The 15202-nt window shown below is 37.9% G+C and overlaps 1 protein-coding gene across 24 annotated transcripts in view; it reads right to left on the bottom strand.

Moving 5' to 3' along the window:
• ATF7IP (activating transcription factor 7 interacting protein) overlaps positions 1–15202 on the bottom strand; it is a 79361-nt gene that overhangs the window by 48717 nt on the left and 15442 nt on the right. For 3 of the 24 annotated variants that reach the window (XM_050970126.1, XM_050970128.1, XM_050970133.1), the window contains exon 3: positions 1982–2187. The exons of 18 other annotated variants lie outside the window; for them this stretch is intronic. The gene's annotated coding sequence lies outside the window, so the exon portion shown is untranslated. 3 more of the 24 variants (XM_050970138.1, XM_050970142.1, XM_050970140.1) reach the window with 3 other exon arrangements.

The following is a 15202-nucleotide window of genomic DNA, read 5'->3' as shown; positions in this document are numbered from 1 at the left end:
CCCCATGATGCTTTGATGCCTTGTGGGAAAAATGAATTCCTCATGGGACAAAAATGACTGACAGGTCTATTTACCTGGCTAAGACATTTCATCTGCTGGTGGTTTTGCAGAGTTTTTCTTACATGTTCATCACTTTATGCCTAGATAACTGCATTCTTTGGAACATGGAAAAATGGAAAACAAGTGGAGAGTCTTTCCTACGTAACTTTTACAAGCAACTAAGTCCCTTAGAAACACCGACTATTTAGTACACGGAGCTTAGGCTGATTCTCCAAAAAAAACTTTATCTTTTTCTGTATACTGAATTTTAATAGCTACTTAAGATTATTAAACTAATAAAACTGCATGACTGGAACTCAGCCAGAGCAACAAGGCTGTGATAATGAGTTTTCTTACTTCCCACAAGTGTTAGAGATTCCAGCTTTTATCAACAATTCAAAACATCAGCTTTCAATTCAGCTGTGACATCTCCAAACACTAAACAAATCCTGCTGTTTTAAACAGTGGTAACAGCAAAATTGCACTTTCTTATAGAAAGATTTTTTTAGCACAAGCTCAAACACTAAAGAAGTTGGGTTTTTTTTTAAATTAAAAAAGAAAGGATTTATGGAGTATGAAGTTGAATTTGTGCACTTAAAGATCCGTTTGATGAATATTATTATACACAGTCTCAATGTTAGATTGCAGTTTATGCAGATCTCTGGCATAGGATAAACAGCTTGAATTTCCTTTCCCTTATCCTTGAATATGAGTAGGAACTAATAATTCCATAGGTATGGTCAGCTACTGCCAAAACACATCTACAACAAAAAACTTACTCAACTTCTGATATTCCAAACTTTAAACATGAACAATCTAAATTAATTGTTCATGCACACGGAGATCAAAAATTATGAGACATTCTGTGGAAAAAGAACAATCTCAAGAAAAAGGCAAGATGTTCTGATCATGCTTAAGCTTTTCTAAGCATTATAAAATACATTATTTTTTCCTTTCATAAGGAAATTCTTTATAAATTTTAAATGAGTAACTTTCAGTAATTCAACAGGCTACAACTTTGACACGGTATCACTAACATATGCACATTTGCATCCCTTGTTTTCTGTTAGATAAAATACAGAATAACTATTACAATGAAAAACCAGACATATTTACCCTGAACATTCTATTGTCTAGATTAGTTCCCGTATCACATACACAACTATAGCTGTAGCGATGTAACCTCAGATTTCCAACTGGCTGCTCAGTGACATCAGAATTCAGAAGTGAGCTACCTGATGCTGACAGGGATCCCAAGAGTCACTTCTCCAATGCCAGCAGCAGCAGAAGGGAAAAGAAAACTTGCAACAAAAGAGGCAATGCTGCATGGAAAATTAGTAAGCGTTTGCCACGCACATAAGCGCCTTTTATGAGGTTTTTTTGCAAAGATTACATTTAAAAAGCAAGTTAAAAGTGGAACTGAACCAGCAGTTGGCAAGCTGGGTGTTGGGAGGGTTTCCCCCGGGGAAGACACCCTGCCTGGCCCGCACCAGGCCTGCCCCGCACTGGCACAGCACACAGGATGGAAGGGGCACGCTGCCAGGGTGTGAGGAAACCAGCTCTTCCAGAAACTGAAGCCTGGTGGGGACTCTGAGCTGTTCGGGGCAAGGAGGCTATTCCCCGTTTCCCACTTGAAAGGATGAGTTTTCTTTCAGGGAGTGTCTGAGGCAGGGCAAGGCAGCAGTTCGGCAGCCATCTTGTCCTCTCGTCGGCTCCCTCCTCGACGGCGGGGAGTGACGGAGATTTGCATACCCGCTCGGGATTGGCTGCCGCAGAGCTGCTTTGCATAAACTAAATCTGCCTAGCAACAGGCTAAAAATAGCCCGCCCCGCTGCTGGGAGCGGCAGCGCAGCGGGGCGGGAGCGCGGCGGGCCCCACGCGAGGGGCCAAGGCACGCGCAGCCATCCTACCGTGACGGTACGGGCGGGCACGGCGCACTCACCTCCCTTGGGGTTTCGGTGGGGCTTTCTGAGTGACAGCAGTAAATTCTTAAGTAATTCTCTTTTCAAATCAAAACAAACTGTGATAATCCGCGTACTATCTTCTTTCTCACTTTCGTTTCCAGGCAAGCTGGAACAGAAACCATCTTTCTGACTGTAATTATCCCATGTCGGTATAGTGAGACGGCAATGGAGTAATCCACAACACCTGCAACAAATGACACCCAATCCTCACTAGATGTGGACTCCCACACAAAGTTCTTGGCTCCTGAGTTACCCCTTGTTAATCACACCTCACCAGAAACACCTGTACCATTCCTCCACTTGAAACTAAAGACTGTGTGGGATTTGGAAGGGCAAGCAGGATGAACTAAGAAAAAAAACCTCTGTAAATAGAGAAGGCATTTTAAGAATAAAATTCAGATACAAAATGAAGCCTGTAAAACACAAAATCTTAAAAATACTATGTACGTACATGTTCTATGATAGTAACTCCAGCAATAACCTACATGTACATAATTTTATTACTTCAACCTACAAAACAGGAAACATCTACAGAAGTTTCATTTTCACTGAAACGGATAGCATAAACTCTTCTGACTGCAGCAGAAGCAAGTAAAGAGGTTCCCACACCTTTTTATTCAACACATCCGCCCCTGGTTTCTGTTTCATGGAACGGGTAAAGGCAGGTGAAAGCCAACATTGTAAGGTGAATGAAGCAGCCAGTGCACACAGGACATGTACAGTTAACCTAGCTCTTGGGCAGCCTGAAACGTGCCACCTGATACACAGGGTACTCACAAGCGCTGCTAGAATGAAAACACGGTATCTTCTCTGTCACAATTCAATAAGGAGATCAGGAAAAAAGTGGCCAAAGCAGGTGGTAGGTCACAGAGATCACTGAAAACAGTTGGTATCTTCTGAATGACTCAATAAAATAGAATCATAAAAATTAAACAGAAATCCCAACACAAAGTGAAATTAGACAAAAATTTGCGTATAAAAAAGCCTGAAAATAAAATCAGGGGGAAATCCCCACCATCACCACCACCAAACATACCAAAACACACACATTTTCTTGTGAAAACTACAGTTTACCCAAACTTTATTACCTGTACCTAGTGTTAGGACTGCTTGTCACAAGCATTCTTCAAGGAAAGGTAGCTTACTGCATAGATGTTAACTAACTACTCCTAATGCATTTTACTAGAAACTGTGTCTCCTACAGAACACATTTTTTCATTTATCAGAGGCTAAATGTTTTCCAAAGGAAACTGATGTTCTGAAATGATGGTAACTAGGGAAGAAAATGTCAACCTAATATTCTATTCATTACTAGATACAGAAGAAGGAAAAAAAGGCACATTTTTAGTACTGGTAACACATTGTATTAATATGCTAAGGACCCCAGATAATGCACATAATTCATGTTTTTACAATGATAAACAGCTGCATTCTAATAAAGTTCTATGGCAATCATTTTCTTACAGTACAAAGCATACAACCAGAGTAAGACTTACTTATTCTAGTAAAAGTCTATAATGGCAGATTAAATTATGTTGGGTCAGAGGGTGGACAATTATTTTTCTGTATTTGCTCTTAGGCAAAGATTTGTCACATCTCACATTTGTAAAGACTTGCAACAAAATTTACCTGAGATGTCACCCAGAAGGTCACTTTAAATGTTTGATTAGCTAATATGTTAACAACCATTGCATAGATGATTCTTTAACTTCAGCATGTCTGGAACAAGCTCTAGAGTCACAGATTGCCAGATATAATTATTTGCTAAACTGCCCAAGGAACAGGAAGCAGTAAGTAAACAAACCTATGATTTCTTAATATAGCTCCAATTAGAAATAAATAAGAAAAACAAAACTAGCTTTGAAAGGGGCTTTAATGAAAAAAGTAGCCTGAAAGGGTACCAGTTCTTACTGTATTCTTCCTGTCTAGAACCTGTGACACACCCACCTACTCACCATACTTACTGCATAGACAGCAGACATATGATCTCGCTGTATACCATTTACCTGACTCATTAGGAGACCAAATGCAATATTCTAGATTTAATTGTTACCATATAAGAGACACTTTTTTCTGATTATCATCTTGTGGCTAGACTTCTAAATTCAATACCAGCAGGAATAAGTTTTGAAATGATGCCTCTCTAGTTTTAAGTGGCACAGTTGTATTGACCTATATCAGCAGCACCTTAAGCAACAAAGCACAGTGTGTTCATTTCTGAGATGCTTACACCTAATGCTAACAATTCTTGTCAACTCACACTCTGAAAAACAAAGCTATTTAAACAAAAACAAAGGAAGATGAGAGTAGTGTCCTGAAAGTTGTGACACAGTTGATGGGAAAATCCCTTTCTTTTACCTGGGTGGGGCTAAAGTTTAGCTGAAATCAGTTGGTAGGTAAAAAATCGGGAAAACACAAGACTTGTGTGTCAATATAAGACAGATGCTTTTTTCATTTTTTCTTTTTTTTAACAAGGCGAACATGATTTACTGAAACAACCTCCCCAAGGATGTGGCAAAATCCCCATCACTGGAAGTTTTCAAGATGCAATTGGATAGGATGCCAGATAATCTCATCTAGGCTCTCTTTGCCAAGAAAGACCAGAACACATGATCTTTTTTAAGGCTGTTTCCAGTCTAAGATATTCTATAAACTAAGCTGTACAACTGATTCAATCATCAGAAGATCCGTATTAACTGTCAGATATTAAAACCCCTCTAAAATGGGACTTTTAAAGGTGGTCAGATGACTAGTCCACCAGTCTTCTGAAGGACTGTTACATCTTAAGCAAGAGAGCAGTAATTGCACAGTTGAGAAGGTACCTTTCAAGATAGGCCATCTTCTACTAATAAGCTAAGTCATTAAAAAACAACAAAACACCCCTCTTCTGTGAATATATTATGTACATAGACATTTTATATACTTCATGCATTTTGTATTTATATAGATACATATGGCTGAGGAAAACATGATCAGATGGTTTATAGTAAGAAAAGCCTAAAATGGTAATTAGGTGTGAACTTCAGGATCTACTTTTATTTGTATAGCATTTTAAATGTAATTCTTGTATATGGAAGCTAAAAAATATATGGAGACAATAGACCATCAGGCTGAAATAAGCATAAGTGACCTTATCCTTAAGGCAATTTTCTCCCAGAAAAACAAATTAATCTTGTTTCCTGTCTCTGGTCAGATATGAAAAAAAATTTGTACAGCTAGAGTAAGATTGTTTCTGAAACTTAATTTCTAACTCATAAGATACCGACTTTTATCACACCTGAGATATGGATTCCAAGCACTTCACTTTCCCTTCTTTGGTCAACCAACTGAATGAGTGGCTCATTTTGCATATTTTTCTTCAATTCATTCTGACGTGGCAATATAAACTATTCATTGAGTAAATACCTCTGCTAAAAATACAGAGAAGTAGATTTAAAGACACTGCAAGAGTATCAAGTTTGACAGGCTTATACAAAGTTATTTTCAATTCTTTTTTATGAATACACATAATAACAACGTAGACAAACAGGATGTCAAATATAAACTGCTATGAATGTCTTTGTTTTTAGGGCAAGGTATACTGCAAGGCCCAAGAATCCGATTTTACATGGGAAAGGTTTTTTTGGAAGTCCAGACTAGGGAACGCCAAGAAATGGACAAATTCTTTAAGAGCCTGTCAAAAACATAACACCTTTTTGGGTGGGTTTTTAATTCTAAGAATTCCCATGGAAAAAAAAACCCAGGATAAACTTGAAGTGCAATGAAATATAACACATTTTTCCTATAAGCTCCTCATACTTTCACAACTTGGTTAAAATGAGCACTCTTAAAATTCCCACAAATTTAAACTGTTTTCATACATAGGTTTCAACCATCATAACCCATCTTCCACCTGCAAAATTTCATTTCAGAAGAATGTTTCAAACAGCTCACAACAATTAAGAAGTTAGATTTCAAAATACGGTGCAATGAGGAAAAATATTGAAAGCAATTTATATTATTCAGATATAATGAAATAATTTTTTCTCCCCGTTCTGCAACTGCAGCCTGTGCATGACTAATCCAGTATAATCCCACATCAATTGTGAATACCAGTCAAAGAACAGGAAAGCTGGAGTTTATTGCTATGATAATATAAAATGTAAAACCAAAATATATGGTAGAAAGCCTTGTTTATCTCTAGAAAAACAGAAATTTCCAAAATAAGTTTTATTGCCAGGGTTTTGTTTCCCAACCCTGACAAAGACACTTAAAAGATTCACCAAAATGAGGAATAAATCAGGATAAAATTTCATGAAGTGATTTCTTTAGAAATCCTGCTTCAGACAGACTCACTTTACAGCAGCAGTGTATTCATCTGTGGCTACCAGAGACTACCACAGTTGCTAAGCAACATCTTAGTTTCATCTCAATTTTGATATTTGCCATTTTGGCATATGCACTGGAACCCTACTTATTCTTTAAATAACCTCATTTCATTCCATTCCTTTCAGAACTGTTTTATGAAAGGCAATAAAATAGATTTTTCAGAGAGGAAAAGGGGATGCGGGGGAAGCTTCATTTTTCCTATACTTTTCTAAGAATCTATGTGTAGATAAAATATCTTAGAATATTTGCATGTGACAAGAATTGCTACAGAAACCCCACAGACATTCAGCAATGATCTTACCTTTCCCGATTTCTGGTTTCTTCACCTAAGTTAAGCAAGGACAGAAAGTAGAGAACTTCATACTAACAGGAATAAAAAAATAACATACCATAGCAATTAGCATATTATCTAGATTTATTCTACAATGGAGTAAAATACTATTCTGATACATAAGATTGAGCCTCCTCAGTTAAAGAATGTGACACGAGCTCATACATATTCTCCTTCTACCTCACAAAAAAGAGCCAATATAAATGACTTTGAGTGACTCTACCAATACACATACATCAAGCAGCAGATTTCACAGTGGCAGGAAATGAAAACAGACGGGAAAAATCCATGCAGTCAACATTTCTGTAGATAATATTGCTATGAGGTTACTGCTCCTTGAGAGACTGCCCACACTGACTGTCATCTAATCCAGAGGGGTTTCTTATGCAACAACACAGCATCCTATGCCCTGGACAGCTACTCTGCACACTTTGCATTCAGTAATAATATTCAAAAGAGGCAACAAGCTTTTCAGAACTCTAGCAGAATAAACACCACCACTGCTACGCAGTACCATCTTAAATAGTTCAGTCAATATCCATACACAGGGTCCCATTCTCTCCTGTCTTTATTACCTAGCACTTAAGCATTAAGAAGTACTCTTCAGTGTCTTCTTAAAAGGGTTCTGTTACATTAACTAAATACTGTGACATCTCCCTTTAGATTAAGCAATGATTGAGGAAGAAAGGGGAGAGGATGAAATGCAAATAATTAGGTGTATCACTCTTGTGATAAGAACTGCAAATAGCTATGTTTTTATGAAATACTAAGTAAGTGGAATCATGCATGCACTTCAGGCAACAGGTCTTCAAATCATTACCTTAAAATGATCAGGGGAAAAAGCAAGTGCTTAATTACCCATTTGAAATAGGAGATGACAAACCGAATGTTACACAGAAGCCTCAAAGACGTAGAGTAAAAAAACCAATTAACTAAAAGCAACTCAGCTATTGGATTTTCTCATCTTGCAGTATGAATCTTAATAAAAGGGAGTCAACTAGCAAGTGCTGTATCACTTTAGCTGCTAAGTACTATTTATTTTTTGTGCTGTGAGACGACCAAATGTCAGCCATATCTGAAGCAAAATCCTAGTAAAAGGAGTGTAAGTATTTTCTGTGAATTTCAGCTTGTTAATATTACAGAGGAATATGGACTTCTAAACATAAGAGACTGAAATTAAAATCTGTAGTCTGAAGGCATTTCTTTTCCATAACAATGGAAGAATTAATCTTTGTGTGTCCTTGGTTTCACAGTCTAAGATTGCTGAAGAAGAAAGCAGGAAAAAGAACACTAAGTGTTCTTTGTCCACAGCGGTCAGCAAGTTCTCATGCTTTGCTTCTTAGAGGACACAAAAGCAAAATAAAAAGGAAGATTGAAGATATGATCCATCTAGTCAATAAAAGACCTTTGTCTTTTAGATTAAGAAGCTACAGGCCTCAAATGAGATCAACTTACACTTCCCAAAGTATTTCTTATGCCTGTTTATTAATGACCTCAATGTAGACCTGCTATTATGCAAGACACACAAGTAATTCAGGAAGGCTTTGCGGGCTTAAACTTCACATCTAGGATGACAGGTTTTATTTCTTTTTCCTGATGAATTCTTTTCATAAACCCCAGTTTGCAGTTACTCAATACCATCACCTCTGCATGGTTGCTGGCAGCAGATGTGTGGACTGAAGTCAGCCAGCAACATTTTGTTCATGCTGACTGGTGACATCAGACATTAACTCAGTGAGCTACTGAAATGCACCTAGATACATAACCTGTCTAGGACACCAGAAAAACCAGGCCTAGAGCCACCGCCAACTCCAGTGTTGCATTCCTAAGTGGAAAGGATGGAAGTGATCAAAAGCAGAACACACTTTTTCCAGTAATGAGGTCATTGTTTTGCTTGCTAATGCAAATTTTCAAAAATAAAGAAAACAGTATTACAAATTCATGAAGCATTGATAGTCTGCGCAGAACATCAAACTAGGATTCACAGTATAATATAATACCAAAAAAAAGAGCTGCAAGTTTACCTCTTCTGATACATTATTTGGCAATGATTTTACCAGAACGGTATGTAAAATATTTTGAGCCTGGTCCCAAAAAACAGTGGCCAGGCTGCAGTGATACTGTCCAATGCATTCATGAGTTGGTAGTACTTGGTCTGCAAAAGACTTCTTCAGTGAAGAGCTCAAAGCAGTTATACTAAAAAAAAATTTCTTTATTTTACTGTTTCTGAGGCAGAAAAGCAGCTGATGAAGCAACAATCCAGTAATACCATTTCAGAGACAGAGAAGTACATAAAAAATTTATACAGCTATTTTAGACTGCTTGCCTTCCCAAATTTCATAAAAAATCATATGGAGAAAAATGCATCTACACAATCACTCATGGTGACCATTTAAAAGAAACTTCATTTTTCTTGCCTGGAAGTTTCCCAAATACGACTCAGAGTTAGATGCCAAAAGCAGACAGTAAGAATTATACTTAAAAATGCCTCAATTAATAAAATGTATAAAAGACACAAAGGAAAGCATCTTTAATTTTGACCATTTAAGGTTTGCTGTAAGTCAACCTCCAGAAAGGTTCTGCCCAGAAACCTTTAACATCAAAAGGAACACTTGTCCACAGTCTGTCTCTTGCCTAGTGACCCAGCAAGCCAACATGGTTGCTTGCTTCCTGGAAAAGACAGGCTGCAGTTTCACCTCACCCAAAAAAATCAAAGGCTAGATTTTTCTTTGAATAAGTGAAGAATCATTATACATCCTTTCTTCATGTGCTGGCACATAGCGTTGCTGAACTATTTCCTGATAATTTTCCAGACTAACTACAGACTCTCCTGTTGAATTTGTATGAATGAACACCTCTCCCAGGCTTGCATTTGCAACCATAAAACTATTTTATCTATATAGCTCCAAGGTGAATATGACCAGGTCATAATCATTCTTGTGCTTTTTGCCAGGACCCCTCCTAATTTTTCAGCATTCTAAAATACCAATACAACAGGACTGCAACCTGTATTGAGGCACAATTGACATCATCAGTATTTAGTGTAATTCAGAAACAAAACTTCATAAAGAATATGACTTCCTTACTCTTTCTCTGTATGCTGTAGAATCTCAGTCCCTCTGCATTACCTGTCTATTTTGGGCTTTACCTATCTATTTTGTCTGTGTGATCCCCACTTATTTCCAGGACAGAGTGTCCTGTCAAGCAATGGATTGTCTATAGATGTATAAATTGGATTTTGGTGTGCAAGGGTAACACACACAATTTAATAAATCTAATAAATGGTGTTTGGGTCTCACTAAGCAAATTATCCTGATGACTCCGTAAGAGTCAATCTTTCCATCCTCTGTAAGTTAACAAGAAGTAACTATTTTACAATACTAACCATAAACTACTTGGAGCATGATTGCTACCCTCTCCCCTTCAAAAGCTTTAAAAATCAATTTAATGTTTTATTGATGCAGGATTTGGGGAGGAGAAGTTGTTATTTAAGGAGTATCAAGAAGTAAGTGCATTACAGAGACTCGGTATTTGCACCGAAGAATTTTGTTCTAAAACAAATTAATTAGGATTTTTTTTTATAATAGTATTTCAGCAATTAAATCACCTCCACATTGACAGAAATAATATTCTTTCACATTTACTAACACACTGTTAATCCTCCATGATTTTTCTCCAGACCTTTTCAAAAAGTCTTCAGGGTCTTTCACAATTCCAACTTTATACTGAGTTACTGGGAGGGATCTCAGAATTATCAGCCAATTCTTTTAAAACTCCTGGATGCAGATTACGAAGACCTCCTTATAACTTTTGCTAAGAAATATCTATCATGGAATCTTTAGTATCTTCCTTGTAACTTCAACGCTTCAAAAACTTACGTTGTCTACATGACCTCATAATATAATCTCACTTTCATGTAAAATAATGCCAAAATATTTATATATTAAATACATCTTAGATATAAATATATCTTAGATATATCTTATAGATATATGTATCTCTTAGATGTATCTTATAGATATATCTGTGATATATCTTTTTTCTTTCACTATGATTTTGTTATTATCACCTACATTACTGGTAGAATCCTCAATTCTTAACAAAGATCACATTTGTTATTGTTTCCTTTACCAGTCAAGGTTTTCCTCTCAGGAACGTTTTATTTTAATCAGTTTTCTACATTTTTCATGCCCCACTCAGTGCCATTTCTCCTCTACCATACTAACACTCACACTTCACAGAAAAGAGGGAGGGGCCCTAAACTTCCTTCATATACCAATGAAAGCAAGACTGGTTCTAACAGAGTTTGACATTTATGGAAAACTTTATAGGCGTTAAATGTTCCTAGTGTAATTTATGTGGGGAAATCTACCATACACCTGTGTTTGTACTCTCACACACACATAACTATTTTTCTACTTTTTGTAGTCTGGACACGCATATAAGCAGACAAGCAAAATTCTGTCCATCTAAAATCTTAAGTTACCACTAAAAAGTTAAGGAAGGTTTCAAAGTGTATGAGCTATCTACTAACTGCAACTCATTTGGCCCATATTGTAGGCATGCAGCATTTTTCTCTGCCATATGAATGCAAAAATTTACCTTTCTCTATTACCACTAAATTCTCTCGTCCACAATATCAACCAGTTACGGTTCTCCTTCCTAGCACATTTACTCTCTCAGCCTTAATTCCCAGGCCATTTCAGAATGCCTCCAATGCTTTCAGTATCTATCACTGCCATTTTAGGCTGTAATAATTTCTCTGTTTACTTAGTCCTTCCACCTCTTTAGTGTCATTCTCTTCAACTAATCTTCTTTTTCCTTCAACCAGATCTGGCCTGTCTACTTCCAGTTCCATATGTGTATCTTGAACTGATGTCTGCCTTTAAGTAGCCATGTTTTGTTGGCTTGCTAATGCATCTCCAATTATCTCTTTTCTCTAGGTCAGTGACCATCCTTTCAACTAATTTTCTTCTACCATCTTTCCTTTCCAGTCTTCCATGCTGTCATCACTTTGAGTTGTAAAATAGAAAGAACACAAATGTATTTGTGCAGAACCAGCACATCTGCCCCATGCAGCCATTTCATGCACTACATGCATAACCACAATAGAGCATATTATGTAATTAGCAATACTTCAATTCGTAATTAGCAATACTTCAAGGTTATTGTCTTCTCAGGGGGAGGGATCACAAAAACACCCTATTCTGATCTAGTTCCCTTCTTACAAAACCAGCTTTTTAAAATGTACATACAGGCATTTAAGAAGGTATATCTACTAAAAGATTCATGGACAACAGTTCAGTATCTAATTGCTTTAACAGCTTTGTAATCTCAAGAAGAAGAAAATTCACACTACAACCAGGATAACAAAGATCTTTCATAACACCATGAAGCCGAAACACAATTGGTGGATTCAACTTTGTCAACCCTACACCCCCTCCAGGGTAAGCTCTCACTATTGCTAAGCCTCCATGTGCATCAACCAGTGTCAGTATAGAGACAAAAATAACACACTAGCAAAACAGTGGAGATCTGAATCAAACAAAAGCAGTAGCATTACCAACAAAAACTACATACTGAAATTTTGATATTTTTTAACTACTTAGTTTTACTAAAGTGAATAGTCTACAATAATTTCTAGGTAACATTCCCCCTAAAAACAGCAGCCTAAATATAATTACAACCAGAACAAATGACTTTTGAGTTTCCCAGAAAATGCCACTTACATTGAAATTTAATTCCTGGCATTGTGCCAAAGTGAGGGGATGGGACCTAAATGAAAAATTAACTTCCAAGTCCTCTAAAATGTGAATGTAGAAAATGAGTTGATTCTCTTACCTGGTGAGAAGATGGCACGTGCAAAATGAGCTTCCTCCTCTGAGTAAGCCACTGACATGCAGCTCATTTGCATAAGTATTATGAGCTACAAGTAGACTTCCAGGTCGGCCATCTTGATACTAAGATCTTGTTTTGTTTACACAGCAGCATGAGTACTGGCTTCCATCTAGCCTGAGCTATGCTGTTACACCTCTCAGCTAGTAGCCTACATCTGCTTGTTAAAGCCTGCTGGAATTCCTACTTCTCCACATAGTAGCTGACTGCGTCAGAGTGCCCCTGCAGCTCACCGAGCATGCCACAGCCTCTAAGGAAACTGTTGCAACTGCAAGTGCCTCCAGTTGTACTCTTTGTACTGCCTTCTGTGCTGCCAACTATTAGTGCTGCAGCAGCTATGTGCAGTGAAGTACCTCCCACACACCACACAGTAGTACCAACAGGCAAAGATTTATTACAGCACAGCGCAAGACAGCACACTGAAAAAAACCCAAGAAAGCTGACATTCCCTCAGGATTTTCACTTACTAGCAATCTAATTACACCTAGATTCCTTGTACATCTTTCCACATTCATCAGCGCTGCTTTTTCTGTCCGGAAGCCAGAGTGCTCCTGAGCCCGTGTGAAGGAGAAGTCCATGACACATGTTCGCTGCTGCTGACAGGGAGCCAGACTGCAGTTACAGCTAGCTGGCGCCAGTAACATTTACATAAAGGGGCCTGATTTCAAGACTAAATTGCAGCAGGATATTGCTGAGCAAAGCCTTGTCCCTCCCACAGGTTCTAGAATATACCTTTCTAGGTATTTGCTTACTAATAATCCAGATCCGTGTCAGAAGTCAAGTGCTGCTCTCGTTCATATAAATTAAAATTGACAATAGTGACTGCAAAATAAATTTCACCTTGCAGCCTGTTTCAAGGAGGATGCTACACACTGTTCGCAGTCATTGTGCAGTAATAGAAATAACACCAGAAAAATTACACTTCGCTCAGCAACCACGTATTCTTAACCTACTATTTTGCAGATCTCCAGTAAGAAATAAATACTAGTTCCAAGTAAGACAAATTTATTTTTAACCTAATACTGAAAGTAACATGTCTGGCCATTTAATTTGTTGTCTCTACTTCACATTTAACTTTTCTTAATTGGGTGTAGGAGTGAAAGAAAAAAAAAATCTCTCAACCATCATTATTTTTTCAAGTACCTCTAAGGTAGAGTGACAAGTGGCAGCAGAAGCTTGGGTTTCAGCCTCACTTTGGCTTTTAATACCTTATTTTAAAATTCTTATCTTTTTTCTTCCAGTCAAAGTCCAATTACGTAAATGAATATGTTACATCTGACAAATGCGTGTTCTAGAAGTCACTGTACTTCTTTTTGGGGAAAGAAAAAAGAAGCCAGGCTTTAAGAGTGAGTGTGTGTGTGTGTGTGTGTGTGTGTGTGTGTGTGTGTGTGTGTGTGTGTGTGTGTGTGTGTGTAAAGGATTAATTCGCCAATACCTCACCCCTCCTCACCTGCTGCCTTGCAAGACCTCTTAGGGTATGAAAGAACAGTACAAATAGGTACATTATTATACTAGCTATAAACACAAATTTGTGAAACCTTAAATAAAATCAAGTTTGGCTAGCTACACATTTAGCAATATGTAGCTGTAGTTGCAGCCTGGCACCATTTAGTGAAAAAGCGAAGTAATGGAGACAGGGATGCTTATTAATCTGAACATGGCAGAGCATCTAAGGACCAAAAGAGCCTGCTTTACACCCCTGGCCTCTTCTAGTTCCCTGCATTGTTCCTCTTTAGAATGCCAACAGTGTCAAGGCTTCATACAGTCAAATCATATGTCCCATTTTCTGCTGCAAGCATAATTTATTCATTATGGCTGGTTCTAGGTTTTTTGAGCATAACACAATATGCTCATCTGTAATGTCAAAAAGGTATTATTTTTGTATCTGAAAATATTTAGCAATGTAAAGTACCCCTAACTTCTTGTTATAATTTATCCTCACCTTTTGCATCCAAAACACCAGAGTGATTTGTAAGGGAAAGCTAATTATTTTTCCAGAATGCCTGTCACATTAAAGTGACAATCACTAACATCCCTTTTATGTTACCTATATCTTTTGATTTGCCTTACTTTCAGACTGATATATGTATGCTAGAGCGTCTAAGCGCATGCAGAATACATCTTTCAGTGATTCTGCTGTCATTTGCAGAATGAATCATCGGATTAACAGCTTCTGAGTTTAAAAAGAAAAGGCACCAGTGCTGCTTAGAGAAAAACCCAAACAATTAAACCCCTTAGATTTCCCACATATAGCCATGTTCCTGCCCTTCCCCCAGCTCTACTGCGTTATGCTAGAATACCTGAATAATAGTATGGTTCTTAACACATTAAAACACATACTCTAAGAGCCTTGGAGCATTTTCTGTTCCAGGCTCCAGTCCGCTATGGGAAGTCCACGCCTGAACTTGCCGGCAGCCCCCGCGGGCGAGCGCTGCATCTGCAGTCTGCGGGAAGCACCACCCCGCTTCCAGAACGTTCGGGCAGTCACCCGCACCCCCCCCACCGGCTGCGCCTTCCTCCCTCTCACACCACTGGCTATGACAAAGCTCAGTTTCTAACACAAAACGTTTTCACAGAGAGGAGGAGCCATTGATCGGGGAGTTAG

This window comes from Serinus canaria, chromosome 1A (genome assembly GCF_022539315.1).
Source record: "Serinus canaria isolate serCan28SL12 chromosome 1A, serCan2020, whole genome shotgun sequence".
In the NCBI taxonomy this organism is placed as follows: Eukaryota; Metazoa; Chordata; class Aves; order Passeriformes; family Fringillidae; genus Serinus; species Serinus canaria.
The sequence above is the reverse complement of the archived record's forward strand: the minus strand, read 5'-3'. Positions and strand labels throughout refer to the sequence as shown.